Raw genomic sequence first — 18,303 nt, 5'->3', positions numbered from 1 at the left:
ACCAAACTCCTAGTCTAATGATTTCAAAGAGAAACTCGAATCGGTAACAAAAGTCCGATGAATATGAATCAACAACGTAACAAGGTTCGAAACATTTAAACATCCTGCTTAAACTCATGTCTCATAAACATAATATGCGGAAGAACTGCAAGGTCCTCGGGTTAGAGTGGGCACATCCAACTCCGCCTACTGAGTCCTCGGCACCTCCAGTCTCTACAACAATAAGCTCACCTGCATCACACACGCCTAGTTAGTCTAAAGACTCAACACGCTTGTACCATAAATAACAAGTACATATACAAAGCCTACAAAAGTGAAAAATAACATACTCAACATACATTTCATGAACTTTAAAAGCGTAATGCAAACGTGTCGTGTAACATCGTGATGTGTCAAAACAGCTCATCGTTAATCATCATTCATCATTAATCATTTATCATTCATCGTTCACCATTTATCATTCATCGTTAATCATTTATCATTTATCGTTCCTTTAGTGAATTCAGTTCATTAGATGTGACTATCGTACATCATCATTTACGATGGATCCATCATATATAGAACCGTGGTGTCCGGCGGCTGTCGAACATCAATCATGACAAGATTACCCATCCACTGTGCCTAGGTCTCATCTTCAGCATTTACATATACATTTTAAACATTTACATATACTTCGATAGCCACAACAAATTCCCATCATTCAATGCATCATTATTTACATCACTTATAAAAATCATGCACAAATGCAATTTTCTTTAAATTCAAGCATGCAACGTATATTTTCATAAAATCTTAAAAATCGTGAATCATGATGCATAAACATTTAAAATATCATAAATTTGTGCTCAGGGCGCTGCCAGGACCAAAATCTCATCCTGGGTGTAAAATGACCATTTTGCCCATGGAAACTCAGAAATTACTATTTTACCCCTGGACATCTAAAATTGACCTGAAGCTTACCAAACTTCTTAAAATATCCCAAAACATATTTAAAAGTATTCTTAGACGTAAAATCGAGCCCAATTCATAACTTAACCGATTCATTTTAAAACTTGGATCGGGGTCCCGGTTTTAACCCGAATCAACTCGAAACTTAACCGAATTTTTCCCAACTTTTTGTCATATCTTAAAAACTCTTAAAAGGTCCTAAAACATCAAGACCCAACCCTTTAACATTTCCTAAAGGACCACAAAGCAGCTGGACATCATCCTCGGCTATTCCCATTTCTACAATAATGCAACACATGGTCCCAACTCTTAAACATTTCGGTCCCTCCTTCTACCACCACCTGTCCAGCCTTTAAGGCTCACTATTAGGACCCTAATGACCTTTCTAAACTAAGCCAAAACGATCCCTATACCTGCTGCACAAACCACGTGCAGAAGCCGACCGAAATCCAACACCTCCATCTCGTTTCACGCTATGCTTCCAAGTATCGAGCCTCCCCCTTGACCATACACTAATGGCTCCTTCCTAACATCTTACTAGACTCTATGTTGTGGAAATAAAGAAAACAAGAGGATTTGGAAATGAATTACAGAGGAACAATGGCAAAAATAGTGAAGAATATTTAGCTTGAGAACAAAACTATTTCCACACTTTATTTCAGAACAAAGAATGCCTTTATATAGGCTTACAATCCAACGTTCTCACAACTGAATTATCTCAACAACTAGAGATTTTATTGGCACTACTTTTATTGACTAAATAATAAATCTAAAATATCAAAGACCAAGTCTTCTTACTTCTTTGAATCAGTCTTCAACACTCTCCCTTGATTCAAAGCTACAGACTCCTAGTTGATTTCTGAAATAAAAATGTTTCTTGCATGGAATGGATTTCGTAAATATGTCAGCAACTTGTTCATTTGTATTGCAAAACTCCAAAGTAATCAACTCTTTTGCAACCAACTCTCTGATGAAATGAATTCGAAGATCAATATGCTTTGTTCTTCCATGTAATGATGGATTCTTCGACATAGCTATTGCAGATTTGTTGTCACAATATATCTTAGTTGCTTCAATTTGCTTATGCCTTAGATCTTCTAGAATTCTTTGCAACCATATAGCTTGACATGCTGCTGAAGTAGCAGCTACATACTCTGCTTCGGAAGATGACAATGCTGTTGTTGCTTGTTTCTTTGAACACCATGAGATAACAGCTGAACCAAGACTAAAAACATAACCAGATGTACTCTTTCTATCTTCCAAGCACCCAGCCCAATCACTATCTGTAAATCCAAGCAATTTAAAGTTTGAATCACGATCATACCATAACCCAAAATCAGTTGTCCCTGCAATATAGCGTAACACTCTTTTTGCAGCACCTAGATGATGTTTTGAAGGAGAGTGCATAAACCTTGATATCATCCCAACTGAAAATGCTATATCAGGCCGAGTATGAGTCAAATAAATCAAGCCTCCAACCATACTTCTGAAATACTTTGAGTTTGCTGCTCCAGTGCCATTATCAAATTGTAGTTTCTAATTTAAATTCATTGGGGTGTCTGCAACTTTACAATTGATCATACTGAATCTTTTAAGAAGATCAGTAGCATATTTTTTTTGTGAAACAAAAATCCCATCCTCAACTTGATTCACTTCAAGGCCAAGAAAGTAATGTAATCGACCCAAATCCGACATTTCAAATTTCTTTTTCATGCAAACTTTGAATTCATTAACAAGAGCAGAAGATGACCCCATATAGATAATATCATATACATAAATACATATGATCAAAATATCATCATTACCTTGCCTCTTCAAGTATAGTGTGAGCTCATTCTTACTTCTAACCATTGTCAAGAAAATATGAGTCGATTTTGCTATACCATGCACGAGGCGCTTGTTTCAACCCGTAAAGAGCCTTTTTGAACTTATACACCTTGTCTTCTTTACCATGAATAATAAAACCTTCAGGTTGGGTGACATAAACGTCTTCTTACAATTCCCCATTCAAGAATGCTGACTTGACATCAAATTGGTAAATAGGCAGCTAGTGCAAGTAAAATTCTTACTGTTTCGAAGCGTGCAACTGGAGAAAATGTGTCTTCATAATCAATTCCTTGTTGTTGGGCATACCCTTTCACAACGAGACGAGCTTTATTTTTATCAATGGTACCATCCGAATGATACTTTGTTCTAAACAACCATTTGAATCCAATAGCATTTTTTCCTTCCGGTAAGTTCATCAATTCCCACGTTTCATTTTTCTGAATTGATTTTAGCTCTTCTTCCATTGCAACACGCCATTCTTCTTTTCCTACAGCTTCCTCAAACTTAACAGGATCAGCAACAAATAAAGCTTGAGTTGAATTATAAATTTCCCTTAATGATCGAAATTTCAGTGGTGGTGTTTCATCTGAAGATGAGCTATTACATACAGGACTTGAAGTGGTTGAATTTGAAGGAATTGAACTTGAAGAATTCTGCTGCAAAGGAAATTCTTCAACTTGTGGAGCTTCAATTAATGATGGAACATCAATATGAGCACCTCCAGATTCTTCTTGCCATTTCCAATTTGCATCTTCATTGAATATGACATTTATGCTAATAATCACTTTGCGAATGACAGGTTCATACAGCCTATATGCTTTAGATTGTGTACAATAACCAACAAAAATGCATTTTGTTGATTTATCATCAAGTTTACTACGATTATGTGAATCAATCAAAGTATACACAATACAACCAAATATTTTTAAATGACTTACTGAAGGTTTCTTACCACTCCAAGCTTCATATGGTGTTTGATTTAAAACAGCCCTGGTCGGTGATAAATTTAGTAAATAAACTGATGTAGCAACAGCTTCGGCCCAATATTTATTTGGAAGTTCTTTTGCCTTAAGCATGCTCCTTGCCATTTCAACCACCGTTCTATTTTTCCGTTCAGCTATGCCATTTTGCTCGGGTGTATATGGAGCAGTCAACTCTCTGTGCAGCCCCTGCTCTTCACAAAATTGAATAAAATTGTTAGATAAGAATTCACCTCCTCTATCAGTGCAAAGTGTCTTTATGTTTTCATCACTTTGCTTCTCAACAAGTGCCTTGAATTTTTTAAATGATTCAAATGTTTCTGACTTGAATTTCAGAAAATAAACCCAACTCATGCGACTGTAATCATCGGTGAATAACAAAAAATATTTGCTTCCTCCAAATGACTCAGTTTGAATAGGACCACACAAATCAACATGAACAAGCTCCAAACGATTTGTTGCTCTTCTAGATTTTCCAATAGGAAACGATCTCTTGTATTGCTTCCCATACACACACCCTTCACATAAATCTAAAGACTCGATGTTAGGCAGCCCGGAAACCATTTCTTTCTGACTCAGCAATTTCAAACTTTTAATATTCAAATGCCCATAATGCAAGTGCCACAGTCTGGACTCGATGTTTTCTTTGACAACAAGGACATGATTTTCAACACTAGAAACTTCAAGAGGAAACAATTTATTTGGCATCATTTTAACATCAACAATGACTTGATTAGATTCTTTATTTCTAATAACACATGAGCCATTGTCAAAAAGGACAGAATACCCATTACCCATGAGTTGCCCAACACTCAAGAGATTTTGAGTTAAATCAGGAATGAAATAGACATTAAAAAGGAGCTTAATATTACCATGACCATCATTTACTGCTATAGTACCTTCTCATTCCACTTGCATTTGTTTGTCATCTCCAAGCCTTACTTTTATCTTGTATGACTCATCAAGCTCCTTAAATAATGCCTTTGATCCTGTCATATGATTAGAGCATCCGCTATCCAAAAACCAAATATTGTTATTAGACTTTGCATCTTCTTGATAAGCCATGAACAAATTTGCCTCTTGTTCCTGCTCCTCTGCATAATTTGCTTGCCTATTTTTATGCCAACACTGATCCTGCACATGCCCATATTTTTTACAGTAGTTACAATATGGGACATTAGTTTCTTCTTGTTGTTTGAGGTTATTTTGCTTATCTAGTTTCCAACAATCAGCCTTTATATGCCCAAACCTTTTGCAATAGTAACATTGGATGTTTTTTGTCACCTCTTCCTCTGCCATAATCATCTCTGCTACGTGATCCTCCCCTTCCACGTCCTTTACCGGTTGCATTTCTTTGCTCATATTTCTGGTTTGAGTTATCCCCCTGTACATGAAAGGCTTTTTCTTCATTTTTTTCAACCGATTTATTTATTCTTACCTCATGGGATTGCAGTGATCCCATTAGCTCATCAAATGAATATGTTGATAAGTCCTTAGATTCCTCAATTGCGGCTACAACATGATCAAATTTTGGAGTCAGACTTCTAAGCACTTTTTCCACAATTGTTTGATCAGAAATTTCTTCTCCATAGGACCTAAATTGATTGACGATTTCAGCAACTCTGGTCAAGAAATCTTGCACGGATTCTCCTCCTTTCATAAGTAAGGTTTCGAAATCCCGACGAACCGTTTGAAGTTTTACAATAATCACCTTCGATGTACCTTGAAACACACTATTTAATGTTGTCCAAGCTTCTTTTGCTGTATTTGCACCAGCAATTTTAGAAAAAATTGATTCATGGACAGCTTGTTGAATAAAAAATAATGCCTTCGCATCTTTCTTTCTGTTTTCTTTCAATCTTGTTTCATCATCTGGATCTTGGTATCCATTTTCGACCAATTCCCACAACTCTTGAGACTTGAAAAAAGTTTTCATTTTAATGCTCCAGAATTCATAATTTTCTCCTTTGAATACTGGTATGGCTGGTTGAGAGATGCTTACAACATTGCCATTAGTTGCCATGAGTTTGAAACCCAGTTATGAAAGAACCTGGCTCTGATACCACAAATGTTGTGGAAATAAAGAAAACAAGAGGATTTGGAAATGAATTACAGAGAAACAATAGCAAAAATAGTGAATAATATTTAGATTGAGAACAAAACTATTTCCACACTTTATTTCAGAACAAAGAATGCCTTTATGTAGGCTTACAATCCAACGTTTTCACAACTGAATTATCTCAACAACTAGAGATTTTATTGGCACTAATTTTATTGACTAAATAATAAATCTAAAATATCAAAGACCAAGTCTCCTTACTTCTTTGAATCGGTCTTCAACACTCTACAAGGTCTGAAACACAACTTGGTTCGAGCCCATGCATCGCAGCACACCCCAACGCGTTTGATCTTGCCATGCCGACCCCCCCTCCTACAACAAACACCGATCGCCTACTGAACCAAGGCCAGCAGCTCACGGCCCTCTCCCAGCCCCGTCATTGGCCCAAGTGGGTCAGATTCTTGGCCAAAATCTAGCCCTTCCTTGACAACAACTCACGGCCTACAACCGATCTCCCCAAGTCTCGACTCCAGCCTGATTTTTCCTTAAGCAATGACGTTTTCAGCCCCTTAGGAATCTATCTCGGCAGCCCCTTGCACCTTGGTAATCAAAAACATGAGTGTGCAATCATATAAATGCATAACCTTTATGAAAATCGTGCACAACAATTAAAACATGCAAGAACTGAATTTCTTCTACTAAAGCACACACAACAACTAATATATGGCATGAATAATGCAAAAATAATGATACATGGCGTGCCTGGTAAATATGTCGCAAGATTACCGAAGAACGAGCGTCGGGAATTAAGCTGAAGAAATTTCTTCCTTGCAAAAAGTGATCACCGAAGCTTGGCTGTAGAAAGGGGCTGAAAAACCGAGAGGATTGATTGGGGAAGGGGGAAGGTGTCGGCTAGTGGGGAGGGTGATAATGGGTTTAGGGTACACTATGTATTATTTAAATAGTTAACAATTATGTTAATAGGCCCTTATGTTAAATTAAAAAGAATTAAAATAGTTTAAACCCAATAAGTTTAAAAGCTGACCCATTAAATTCAAACACACTCTCGAAAAATATTTCTTCTTGGAAAGTTTTTGAAAATATTAGTTGAACCCTCAAAAAGTCCCATAATTCTATAAAATTTACTTACCGTTAAAAATTATGCTATGACGGGCCCATTTCTTGAAAAATACATTTAAAACACCTTATATTAATTAATAAAAATTAATCATGTACTAAAAATAATTTTCTTGATAATTTTTTCGTCTCCGTTCCTCGTTCGAGTGCAAAATCCAACTTAAAAATCCTAATGCATGAACTTTAAATAAATCATGAATTAAAACACAAATTCATGAAATAAACATGCATTTAATGCATTAAAATAATTTAATAAAATACCTAAGAAATTTAATAACTTGCATGCACGTGGTTCACGTGGACCTTCAAATTTTCGGGACGTTACACGAATCCTTCCGGAAGAGGAAGAAGAGGTGACGTAGGAGTATTCAATCTCCGAACATCCGTAAAAACCTTGTGTCGTTTATTTCTCGCAAGCACATATTTTTCAGCTTCATTGTGTAGTAAAGCTTGTCAACATTTTAAGTTGTCATTGGAAATTGTGAACTGTTTTCCGTACTTAATATTGGTTCACATTTCCAACCGTTTGAGAAGAATTTTCAACCACCTCAAAAACGGTTGAAATCAAAGTTTTAAAAGCAAAAAATTTGAAAGAGTTCATTCACCCCCCTCTAAACTCTTTCCCAATCCTAACAAGTGGTATTAGAGCAGGGATTTCTCAAACATTGATATCTTATAATTACTCATGGCATCGTTCAACTAAATTCCTATGTTCTCTAAAGAATATTATGATGATTGGAAAATTCGTATGCATGCAACTCTAGCAGCCCAAGATTACGACATGTGCTATGTTATTACTGACGGGCCAATGAAAGTTCTGAAAGTGAATACAGCTGCAACAACAACTGAAGATGTTCCCCAGATGGTTGAAAAACACCGATCTGAATGGACAGCTGAGGAAAAAAAGAAAGCAAATCTTGATAATGTCGCAAAGGATATTCTTTACAAAACTCTAGACAAAAACATGTTTGCAAAAATCAAGACGTGCACTACAACTAAAGAAATATGGGAAAAATTCACACAACTATTTGAGGACAATGATTAAACTAAAGAAAACAAGCTGACTGTGGTATCCAGAAGTTTGATAATGCAAAAATGAAGTCGGGAGAAACTCTTACAGAATTCGACGAACGGTTCAGTAGTATCATCATTGAATTTATTTCTTTAGGAAAAGAATATTCTAACCAAGAAATTGATTTGAAGGTTATGAGAGCTCTTCCCAGAGAATGTGATGCGAAAATCATAGCTATGCGAGAGTCCAAAGATCTGAACAAACTGGAACTTCATGATCTCTTTGCAGATCTTAAAGCATATGAGTTCGAGCTTGGAATACGAATTGAAGAAGAGCCATCCACCTCCCAACAAAAAAAAAAAACCTTGGCAGCTGCCACAGTGACTCTTCCAGTTGAAGTGTCCACAAGTAAGAAAATGACTGAGCTACTTAGCAATGAAGCCATGTTCCTTTTCGTTAAAAAAATTGGTAAATTCATGTGTAAGAATAAATCGCAGATGAATAAACCCTATTTCAAAAAGGACTATACTGATGATGGTCAAGCCTGCTTTAACTGTGGAAAGAAGGGACATTTTGTTGCAGAATGCAATATGCCAAGAAAGGAGGAAAAGAAACCGGTTGACAGAAGACCGTTTAAAGACGACCAAAAATTCACCAAAAGAAAAAATCAACGAGTCTTGGTCGCAGAAGAAGATAAAGGTAAGTGGGCTGACTCAGAGTCAGAAAGATTCACTTCTGAAGAATCAGCCAGTGAAAGTGAAGATGAGATGACAGTGTCTCATGGCTAATGAAAACCCAGAATCTACAGAAGAAATGGTATTTAACTTTGACTATTGAATTCACAAGAGTAGACCTGGTCACGGCGCTGCATGATATGGTAAATGAGTTCAAAGGACTATCGCAAAAATTCAATGAAGCCAAGGCAGAAAAACAAGACTTGAAAAATAAGTTCTCTCTCTAGCTGTTCCCAGCGAAAAGAGGTCGACCAGGTCTTCTGTCAACCGGTCGGAGACATAACCAGATCACTAGGTTATAGCATCAATGGATACAGCACTTCAGGAGCACCAACTCAACCGTTATTAGAGAAACACAGTTTAAAACCAATTAAATTTGTCAGATCTAGTATGATATATGAACACGATAAGCTTGAAGTTCAAAGCACTCAAAGTATAAATCTTGAAAACAACAGAAGGCGGTGTGGTTTGGAATATGTCGAAATTGAGAGTGCTAAATCCAACCGATCATGGCTAAGATGCAGGCCAAATACAACCGTTCAAAACAGTTCAGTATTGGCCAGCATAAAGTCAGGTTCAATCGGATATCACTCAAAAACTAGACCTAACCTTTACTACAACAACTGACCTGTTCAAAAGAGATACAGATTGAGTGATAGTAACAGATGGCCAAAACAACATACTGGAAAAGAAAAGACACTGTATACACCACCTGATTATACACATAACTGCACTCACCTTAGGACACACCATGAAAAATCCTTCAGGATAATTCAGGTGTGGATTCCTAAGGGTCTAATAAGCTCAGGACCCAAATAGGAAAATGTACGAATTTCTTATTTAAATGATGATAGGCATCAAAGAAAAAGGACTTGGAAGAATTCATCTGGTTCCTGGATAGTGGTTGTTCAAGACACATGAATGGAAGCAAAAATCTCTTATCAGAAGTAGTCAACGACAGAGGTCCAACAATCACCTTCGGTGATAACTCTAAAGGTAGAGCTATGGGTAAAGGTAAGATTATCCATGGTAAAATTATCATTAAAGATGTACTTCTTGTAGAAAATCTATGTTATAACCTGATACGCATAAGCCAACTATGTGACAGTGGTTACAGCGTTGAATTTCAAAAACTCATATGCACTGTTAAAATTGCCGCATGTAATATTGTGCTAACTGGTTATAGAGAGCAAAATAAATATAAAGTAAAATGGAACGATGATTGTCTTAATGCACCTACTTGATTTATCGCCTTAAATGGTAATAAAAATTGACTTTGGCATAAACGACTCAATCATCTTAATTTCAAATCTATTGCTACTATAAGCAAACTTAAACTGGTATCTGGCTTGCCTAACATTGACTTTGCCATAGACAGAATTTGCAATGCATGTCAATTAGGTAAACAAACCCGTTGAACTTTCAAGAACAAAGGAAGAAACTCATCAGCAAGATGCCTGGAACTTCTTCATATGGATTTGTTTGGACCAACACCGGTGATGAGCTTAGGGGGAAAGAAGTACACTCTTGAGGTAATTGATGACTTCTCCAGATTTACATGGGTAATTTTCTTAAACTCCAAAGATCAAACCGCGGCTCAACTAATCAAGCTTCCCAAAAGACTTCAAAATGAGAAAAATGAAGCGGTAGACAGAATCAGGAGTGACAGAGGAACTGAATTTTTGAACCAATTCCTGTCATCCTATCTTGAAGATAATGGTATAAAACATGAACTGTCAGCTGCAAGATCACCCCAACAGAATGGAGTAGCTGAAAGAAGGAACCACACATTGAAGGAAGCATGACATGATCGCTTAGGGGGATAAATCGTTGAGCTACAATAGCTCGGTCTTGAAATATTTAACACCGATGAATTAAATCAAGTTTGGTATTCAAACCAAGCGAAAAACACTCGAAATAATCTTTTGTAGAAGCCGATTAAATATTTTGTAAAGCATTTAAAATATATGCAAGTTGAATGAGTAAAAAATATTTTGGTTGAAGCATTTTATCAAACACTTGTATGCAATATTTTGTATTTGAAGAACATATAAAATGATTCAACAATGCATCCTTAAAATAATTGAAATGATAAGTAAATGCAATAAACAAATAGACACAAATTTGTTTATGGATGTTCGGAGACTTCAAATACTCTTACGTCACCCCTTCTTCCCTTTGGGAAGGATTTACTAGAAGACTTTGAATTATACAACACTTTGTACAAACCCATTCAGCTAGGACTTACGCTACTGCCTAACTAAACTTCTAGCACTCAAGATTGTAGGCAGCACCTCACAGTCAGCATATTGTTTAGTGTCTCATATGCAAAGACTACAAACACTATGTTTTACGTCTTTGTGTAAAGACTCACTCAACTAATATTTGAAGTTCAACTCTTTTGTATATGTGTGATTGATTGTGTGTGAGGAATTTATCTTTTACAGTGTACAACTCAAATGTATCCTCACACAAGAGTTTGTGCTCTCAACTAGCTGATTTCTTCATGCTAACTGCTCATGCTTTCAATCCTCTTCAAAAGCTCTTGTTTGATCTTCTAGATGTTGTATTTATAGGCCCCAACAATGATATATACGTTAGACACAAGAATATGACCGTTTGGAAAGTTTCTGAGATTGCAACTGTCAAATTCGCCTTGCTGGGCATTTTCCCGACTGGTCATCTCTGGTCAACTCAACTGGTCGTTCAGTTCAACTGGTCAGTAGCTGGTTCAGTTCAGTTGGTTAGTCAGCTGGTCAGCAGCTGGTTCAGTTGGTTCAGTTTCAGCTGATGTGCTGAAATCAGCGTAGCTGATTTCAGTTTGTGCATAACCAGTAGTTTCATCGTCATTTATCAACATCTTAAGCTTTGATTCAGACTTTAACTTCTGAATATGATTTGTAGATCATCGTCTTATCTTTCCAATGCATACTGAATCGCTTCATTTTGATAACTGAGCAGAGAGATATGACCAAAATACCGTAGCTGCTCAAACCCAACTGATTGTTGTCTTCGTGCGATCAGTTACAGTACGTTATGATCAGTTTGACCTAGATAACATCCGATTTTGCCCAACTAATGTGAAATAAAACTTATTTTAAATTGAGTTTTCTGATCAGTAAATTTGGCGGATTGTCATTTGGATCATCCATCTGAGAGATATCTTCAAAACAACATAGCTCGCCAGAAATTCAGTTTGTGCAAAATTCAGTTTCAGCTTGCTTCTTGTTTTAATAACTTCACAGTTGAGTAAATATGTTAGAAACACAACAACAAGTTTTGTTAACATTAAAATCAAGATTGCGAACATGAAATGTTCAAACAAAGCAGCTATAACCATGTTGGCAGAATCCAGTATCTCACAACAGTTTCGGGCAGAGGCCATCAATACAACATGTTATACTCAAAATCGGTCTATGATTAATAAAAAACATTAAAAGACTCCATATGAGATCTAGACCGGCAAGAAACCAGAAGTTGGATACTTTCGCATTTTCGGTTGTAAGTGTTTCATTCATATTAATGGCAAGACACAACTAACCACATTTGATGCAAAAGCTGATAATGGTGTCTTCCTGGGATACTCAGCAGTAAGTAAAGCGTATCGAGTTTATAATCAAATAATTTTCACTGTCGAAGAATCCATACATATTGTATTTGATGAATCATCCATATGTCATGACAACAGTGGTAGCAGCATTCATGATTTGATCAATAAACTTGATGCTGATAACTTTGAAGATAGTAGTGATGACAATATAGATTTGAGAAAAACAGGGGAACACATCTTGGAGCAAGATCAAACTCAAAAGATGAATGAACCAGATGACAATTATCAATCGCAGAATATACAAATAGAAGAGGGGACACTGGAGCAAGAAGATGATAACATTCAACCAACCGAGTCAAATCCATATGGACCATGTCTTCGGTTGAAAAAGGATCATCCACTCGAGCTGGTTATCGGTATCCATACTTCTCTTCTCAGAACTATAAATCAAATGATCAATGAATTTATGCATGATGCGTTTGTTTCCTAGATATAACCTAAAAAGATCAATGATGCATTGCTCGACACAAATTGGATAGAGGCTATGCTGGAGGAACTTAATCAGTTTGAAAGAAGTAGAGTTTGGCATCTAGTTTCTCGGCCTGACAATACTCATGTTATTGGCACTAGATGGGTATTTAGAAACAAAATGGATGAAAACGGTTCAATTACAAGAAATAAGGCTAGATTAGTAGCTCAAGGCTAGAGACATGAGGAAGGAATAGACTTTGATGAATCGTTTGCCCCTGTAGCCAAGATAGAAGCAATTAGAATATTTCTGGCCTTTGCAGCATTTAAGGATTTCAAAGTGTATCAAATGGATGTTAAATCTGCTTTCTTGAATAGATTGTTAAATGAGGAAGTTTATGTAGAGCAACCACCTGGTTTTGTTAATCACATTCATCTTGATTATGTTTACAAACTAGACAAAGCATTGTATGGATTAAAGCAAGCCCCGAGAGCATGGTATGACACATTAACTAAATTCTTGCTTGAACATGGCTTCTCAATTGGAACGATAGATAAAACCCTATTTAAATTTTCAAAAAATGGTCACTCACTTTTTGTGCAAATATATGTGAACGATATTATTTTCGGATCAACTAACCCTAAATTATGTGAGAGATTCTATAAGATGATGCAGGAGCAGTTTGAAATAAGCATGATGGACGAATTAAATTATTTTCTAGGACTGCAAGTCAAGCAATCAGAAAATGGTATATTTATCAATAAAGCCAAATATACTCGAGATATGATAAAGAAATTCTGCATGAAAAATTGCTCTCAAGCTTCTACCCGATGAGTTTATCAATCAAATTGGACAAAGATGAAGGGGGAATCTCAATGGATACAAAAATGTACAGAGGATTAATTGTTTCCTTACTATATTTGACTGTAAGTCGACCAGATATTACGTTTGCTGTATGTTTATGTGCACGATTTCAAGCTAAACATATGCAATCTCATTTTATTGTTGCAAAACACATACTCAAATATCTTAAAGGTACTACTAATGTGGGTCTTTGGTATCCCAAAGACTTAAGTTTTAATCTTGTAGGTTATTCAGACGCAGACTATGCCAGATGTAAAATTGATTGAAAAAGCACAAGCGGTTCATGTAAGTTTTTGGGTGATAGACTAATATCATGGGCTAGCAAGAAACAGACGTCTATTGCTACATCAACCGCTGAAGCTGAATACTTGGCGGCTGGGAGCTGTTGTGCTCAGATGCTATGGATACATCAACATCTGAAAGATTATGGCATTCAAGCTAATGAATCTTCTATCTTCTGCGACAACACCAGTGCAATAGCAATCACATATAACCCCGTTATGCACTCTCGGACAAAACACATTAAAAGGAAACTTTATTAATAAAAACGGGAGTGTACATCAGATATTTCCTTCTTAACCGCCCTCCTCCAGAAGGCCAACCAAGTGGTCAGCCCTCCGATGGAGATGCGCAAAAAGTCATCTGAGACGGCAATCCGTCTCAGGGTCCTCTGCTCCTTCAGGAGCATGAGGAGATAGACACCTTCCTCAGAGAAGACATCTGCAGCATCAGCGACGTCTTTACGAGAAGATGTTGTCAACCTGGACTAAAGTCCAGGAACTTCAGTCCTCCCTAGCAAAAAGTCCCTCCCCGAGGGAGGACTGAAGTTCCTTGACTTTCGTCCAGGTTGACAACATCTTCTCCAAGATGGTGTCCTCTATAGCAGCCTTCCAGGCATCAACGATGGACTTCATGAACGTCTCAGCTAGATCCGGATGGCTTGAATTGCTTCCCTTATCCATCTTGCTCTACCTGTATTATGTTTCGAGTGATTGTGTAACTAACCCCTCTACTTGTATTTATAAGAACCATCCAAAAAGTCTTTATCTTAATGCCTGACACGATATGAAGAGTTCTCTATCAAGCTACTGCCTGTTCATTTCCCAAGAATACTTTGTATGCACACATTTAAGGGGAATATTGGTTAAGTCAATAATTTAATAGACTTCTCAACCGCTTCCTCTAATCATATTATTCATCCGGTTCGGTTTTTGGGGGACATGATATCTCCACGACATTTCGTAAAAATTACTCAAACTCTTCGTCTGCCCTACTTGACGTGATGGTTATCTCTTCGAAATTTGAAATCAATCATTTTACCGCCGTCCAAAATTTTTTCAAAATTTTAAAAATCCCGCCACTGACAGTCCTCCACGTGGACTATTTGTGACTCTCTGAACCGGAAATACACATTCAAAATTTGCTTCGTTCTTACTTTACTTTGCTACTTTCATACGAAACTGCGTTTAAGCTCATCTTGCAGGTGTTTACATCGATCTCTCTCCTTCAATCAAGATTATGGCCACCTCAATTGCTCACAATACAGTTTCTTTCAACTTCGCATCTGTACTTGCTATGGCAAACAAGCCGATGCAAGCAATGTTTCGTATGCTTGAATCTTCTGGGCTTCACTTCTTTCTAGGCTGCAGTTTCAAATACTCCGAGACTCTATTGAAGGAATTCTTTGATTCTGCATAAATGAAGAACAGAGAAATTGAATGTGCTGTTCAAGGAAAACATCTTCAACTCACCCAGAAGATGTTTACTGAATTGTTCCAACTACCTGCTACTGGAATTACTGATTTTTTCACACTTTCAGAGGGTAATATTGAACTTTGGAGAAGCAATTTTTCCATCACCGAGTCTCCGGTTTTTTCTCCAACATGTCAGAAACGTGATCTAAAGATCGAATTCAGGCTGTTGGAAGATATTGTGGCAAAAGGAGTTCTTGCCAAAGCTGGTGCATATGACAAAACAACTCCGGAAAAATTTCTTGTCATGGCCACCATTTCATCAAATCTGCAGATCAACTGGTCAGATGTTCTGTTCAAGACACTAGTAGCTATGATAAAGAAAGAGAACTAATTTCAAGGGTTTGCGGTTCAAATTTGTCACATGTTGATTAATGAAGGAGTTCAACTGGTAGATATGACTGAAGTTGGAAAGACCAAGTTATTCAATTGGCCAATGGTTGAAAAATTTATCAAGGAGAATCGACCAACTGATGAAGAGATAGTCTCCATCAAAACAGAAACCGGGATAGAATTTGTGAAGCAAAAAAAGCAAAAGAAAATGGTTTCAACTCCCAAAGAAACCAAGAGGAAGCTGACCCTAAAATCCAATTATGATGATGAATCCAAGGACGACATTCTAGTCTCTCAAGTTTTCAAGAAGAAACAGTCCGAAAAACCAAAAACAACGAAGATCAAACTGATTAAACATATTTCTGCACTACTGATTCCTGCCCCGATCCCCGCAACTTCAGCCACGATGCTCAAAGGAATTCAAATTACCGAAACATAAATTGAGACTCTTACTCAGGAATTCCTACTATCCTCTCAGCAAACAAGGTCAAACAAGCCATGATCGAAAATCAACCAAAAACCAATTCGGTACATACAACCATTATCCTTACCAGCGAACGTGTCAATGAGGCAGTTCAAAAGAAGATGGAAATGTTTGATCAATGAGTTCAATTTCGAACCGTTGTAACCTTTGACTCATTGATTCAAACCAGTAAAATCAAAGCAGCTACCAAGCTTGAACGGTCCATATTGGAATGGATAGAAACTTCTGATATTCAAACCGCTTTACGTCGTCGAGACTTTCTGGAACTTTAGATGAAAGAAAGTACTCTCCGAGCCCTCATTCAATTAAGAAGAAACAACTTTGATCCCACCTGCCCTACTGCAAAGGATGACTCAGCAGTTATCTTCCAACTTGAGATGGATGCCTCATCGCTTGCTATGAATATTGCTCTAATGCGACGGGATCTTCATCTTCCAGCAGTTGCAGAACAGAGTAAGCTTGACTCTACATTGAAACTTCATAAAGACCCGAGTCCTGAAAAGCTCAAAGACAAATCCACAATTCAGGATCATTCATCTACATCATTTGGTACGTTCACTAAGCCTTCATCACCAGAAGTGCCTATCGAAACTGCTCCACTGAATAATGAGGAAAAGTCTATTTCTCCAACTGAGATACTCATGCCAGAGAACAATCCCATTACCAAACAACCTTTCCCCCAGGATGTCTCTGATTCTCTGCCTGCTTCTAACGCGATCTGTGAGATCGAACTACCAAATCAGTCGCTGTCTGTCGAGGAGGCTGTGCAGTTTTTATCTGATTTTGATAACAACACAACCTAAAGGAACAAACCCCGTCTCCGAGAACCCTCCCTGTTACAGACTTTCCTCTAGTTACTCTCCAAGAACCGTCAATTTCATCTTCCAAAGATCTTCAGAATGATGAGTTCAGTGTATCACACATACATACAGATTGTCCTACATCTGTAGCTCTAGATGCTAAGGTTGACATTAGCAAGTCACCCTCTACCTCTCCTGCTGATATCGACAAAATTATTGAAGACATAACCGTGGAACTCGACGAGCCTCAGTCTTCAAAATTTGTTGGAAAAGCATCATCCTCTCAACTGGCCTCTTTCAAAGCTAGATTACATGATGATCAAGATGCCTCTGAAAAGGAAGATCAATCAGACGAAGATGGCCAACAAGAGATTCTATCAAAACTTATCAATTTAGACCATTCAATTCTTGCTCTAAACTGCAAACATTTTGATCTCAAAGATGCTTTTCAAATGATGAAGTCGGATGTTTGTAAAGAATTCTTCGCCATGAATGCCAGCATCTCCCTACGTCAAGAAAAGCATAATTCCGCACATCTAAACATGTGTCTTGAGCTCTCAAGCCAGATGAAACATTTTCAAGAACATGTCGACCAACATATGAATGCCCAAGGAGCTCAACTCATGGAAATTATGGAGTTTCTTATTTATGGTGATGTCAAAAAGGGGAACAGAGAACGAAAAATGGCGATTCAAGAAGCAGAAGTATCTGTAATGAAATAATTAAGAGAAAAGGAAGAAAGGGCCAAAGCAGAACAAATTTCAGGTCAATAGAAACATTAATTGTTGTATCCATTTAGTTAGTTATTTTGTTTTAAATTGTAATTTTATTTACTTAATGAAACACAATGTTCTGTTCTTACTTATCTCTTTTAATATCACTGTATTGAATAGTTGTTGCAGCTGGGTTTTGTCATCACTAAAAAGGGGGAAATTGTTAAGAATTCATTATTACCCAAGAATTTTGGTGTATGACAAAATCAAGACAATACTTCACTGTTTCAGGGAACAGCTGTATTTCATATATTGTAACAGGTATCAGTTCAACCGCCCAGCTCAGCAACTTAAATATAGTTCAACCGGCTAAAGCACAAGAAGCAAAGAAGAATAACCGCTTGAATTTCAGACTGCCTACAAATTCAACCATTTGGATATAAAGAAGTATGGACTTGAATGATCTTTCTCAAAATCGGATCATTAAAGAGAGCTATTTATTGCTCAATTATTGAAATACATTCTCTGACCGGTTCTAGACATTCAAAGAATTTCACCGCCTCAAAAATCAACTTATCTCTACACCAGTCCCAAGAATAATCTGCATTTATTTCTATATCCCAGAAAAAAGAGATCAAGAGA

Source organism: Primulina tabacum, chromosome 17 (genome assembly GCF_025594145.1).
Source record: "Primulina tabacum isolate GXHZ01 chromosome 17, ASM2559414v2, whole genome shotgun sequence".
In the NCBI taxonomy this organism is placed as follows: domain Eukaryota; kingdom Viridiplantae; phylum Streptophyta; class Magnoliopsida; order Lamiales; family Gesneriaceae; genus Primulina; species Primulina tabacum.
This window is presented reverse-complemented; position numbering follows the sequence as displayed.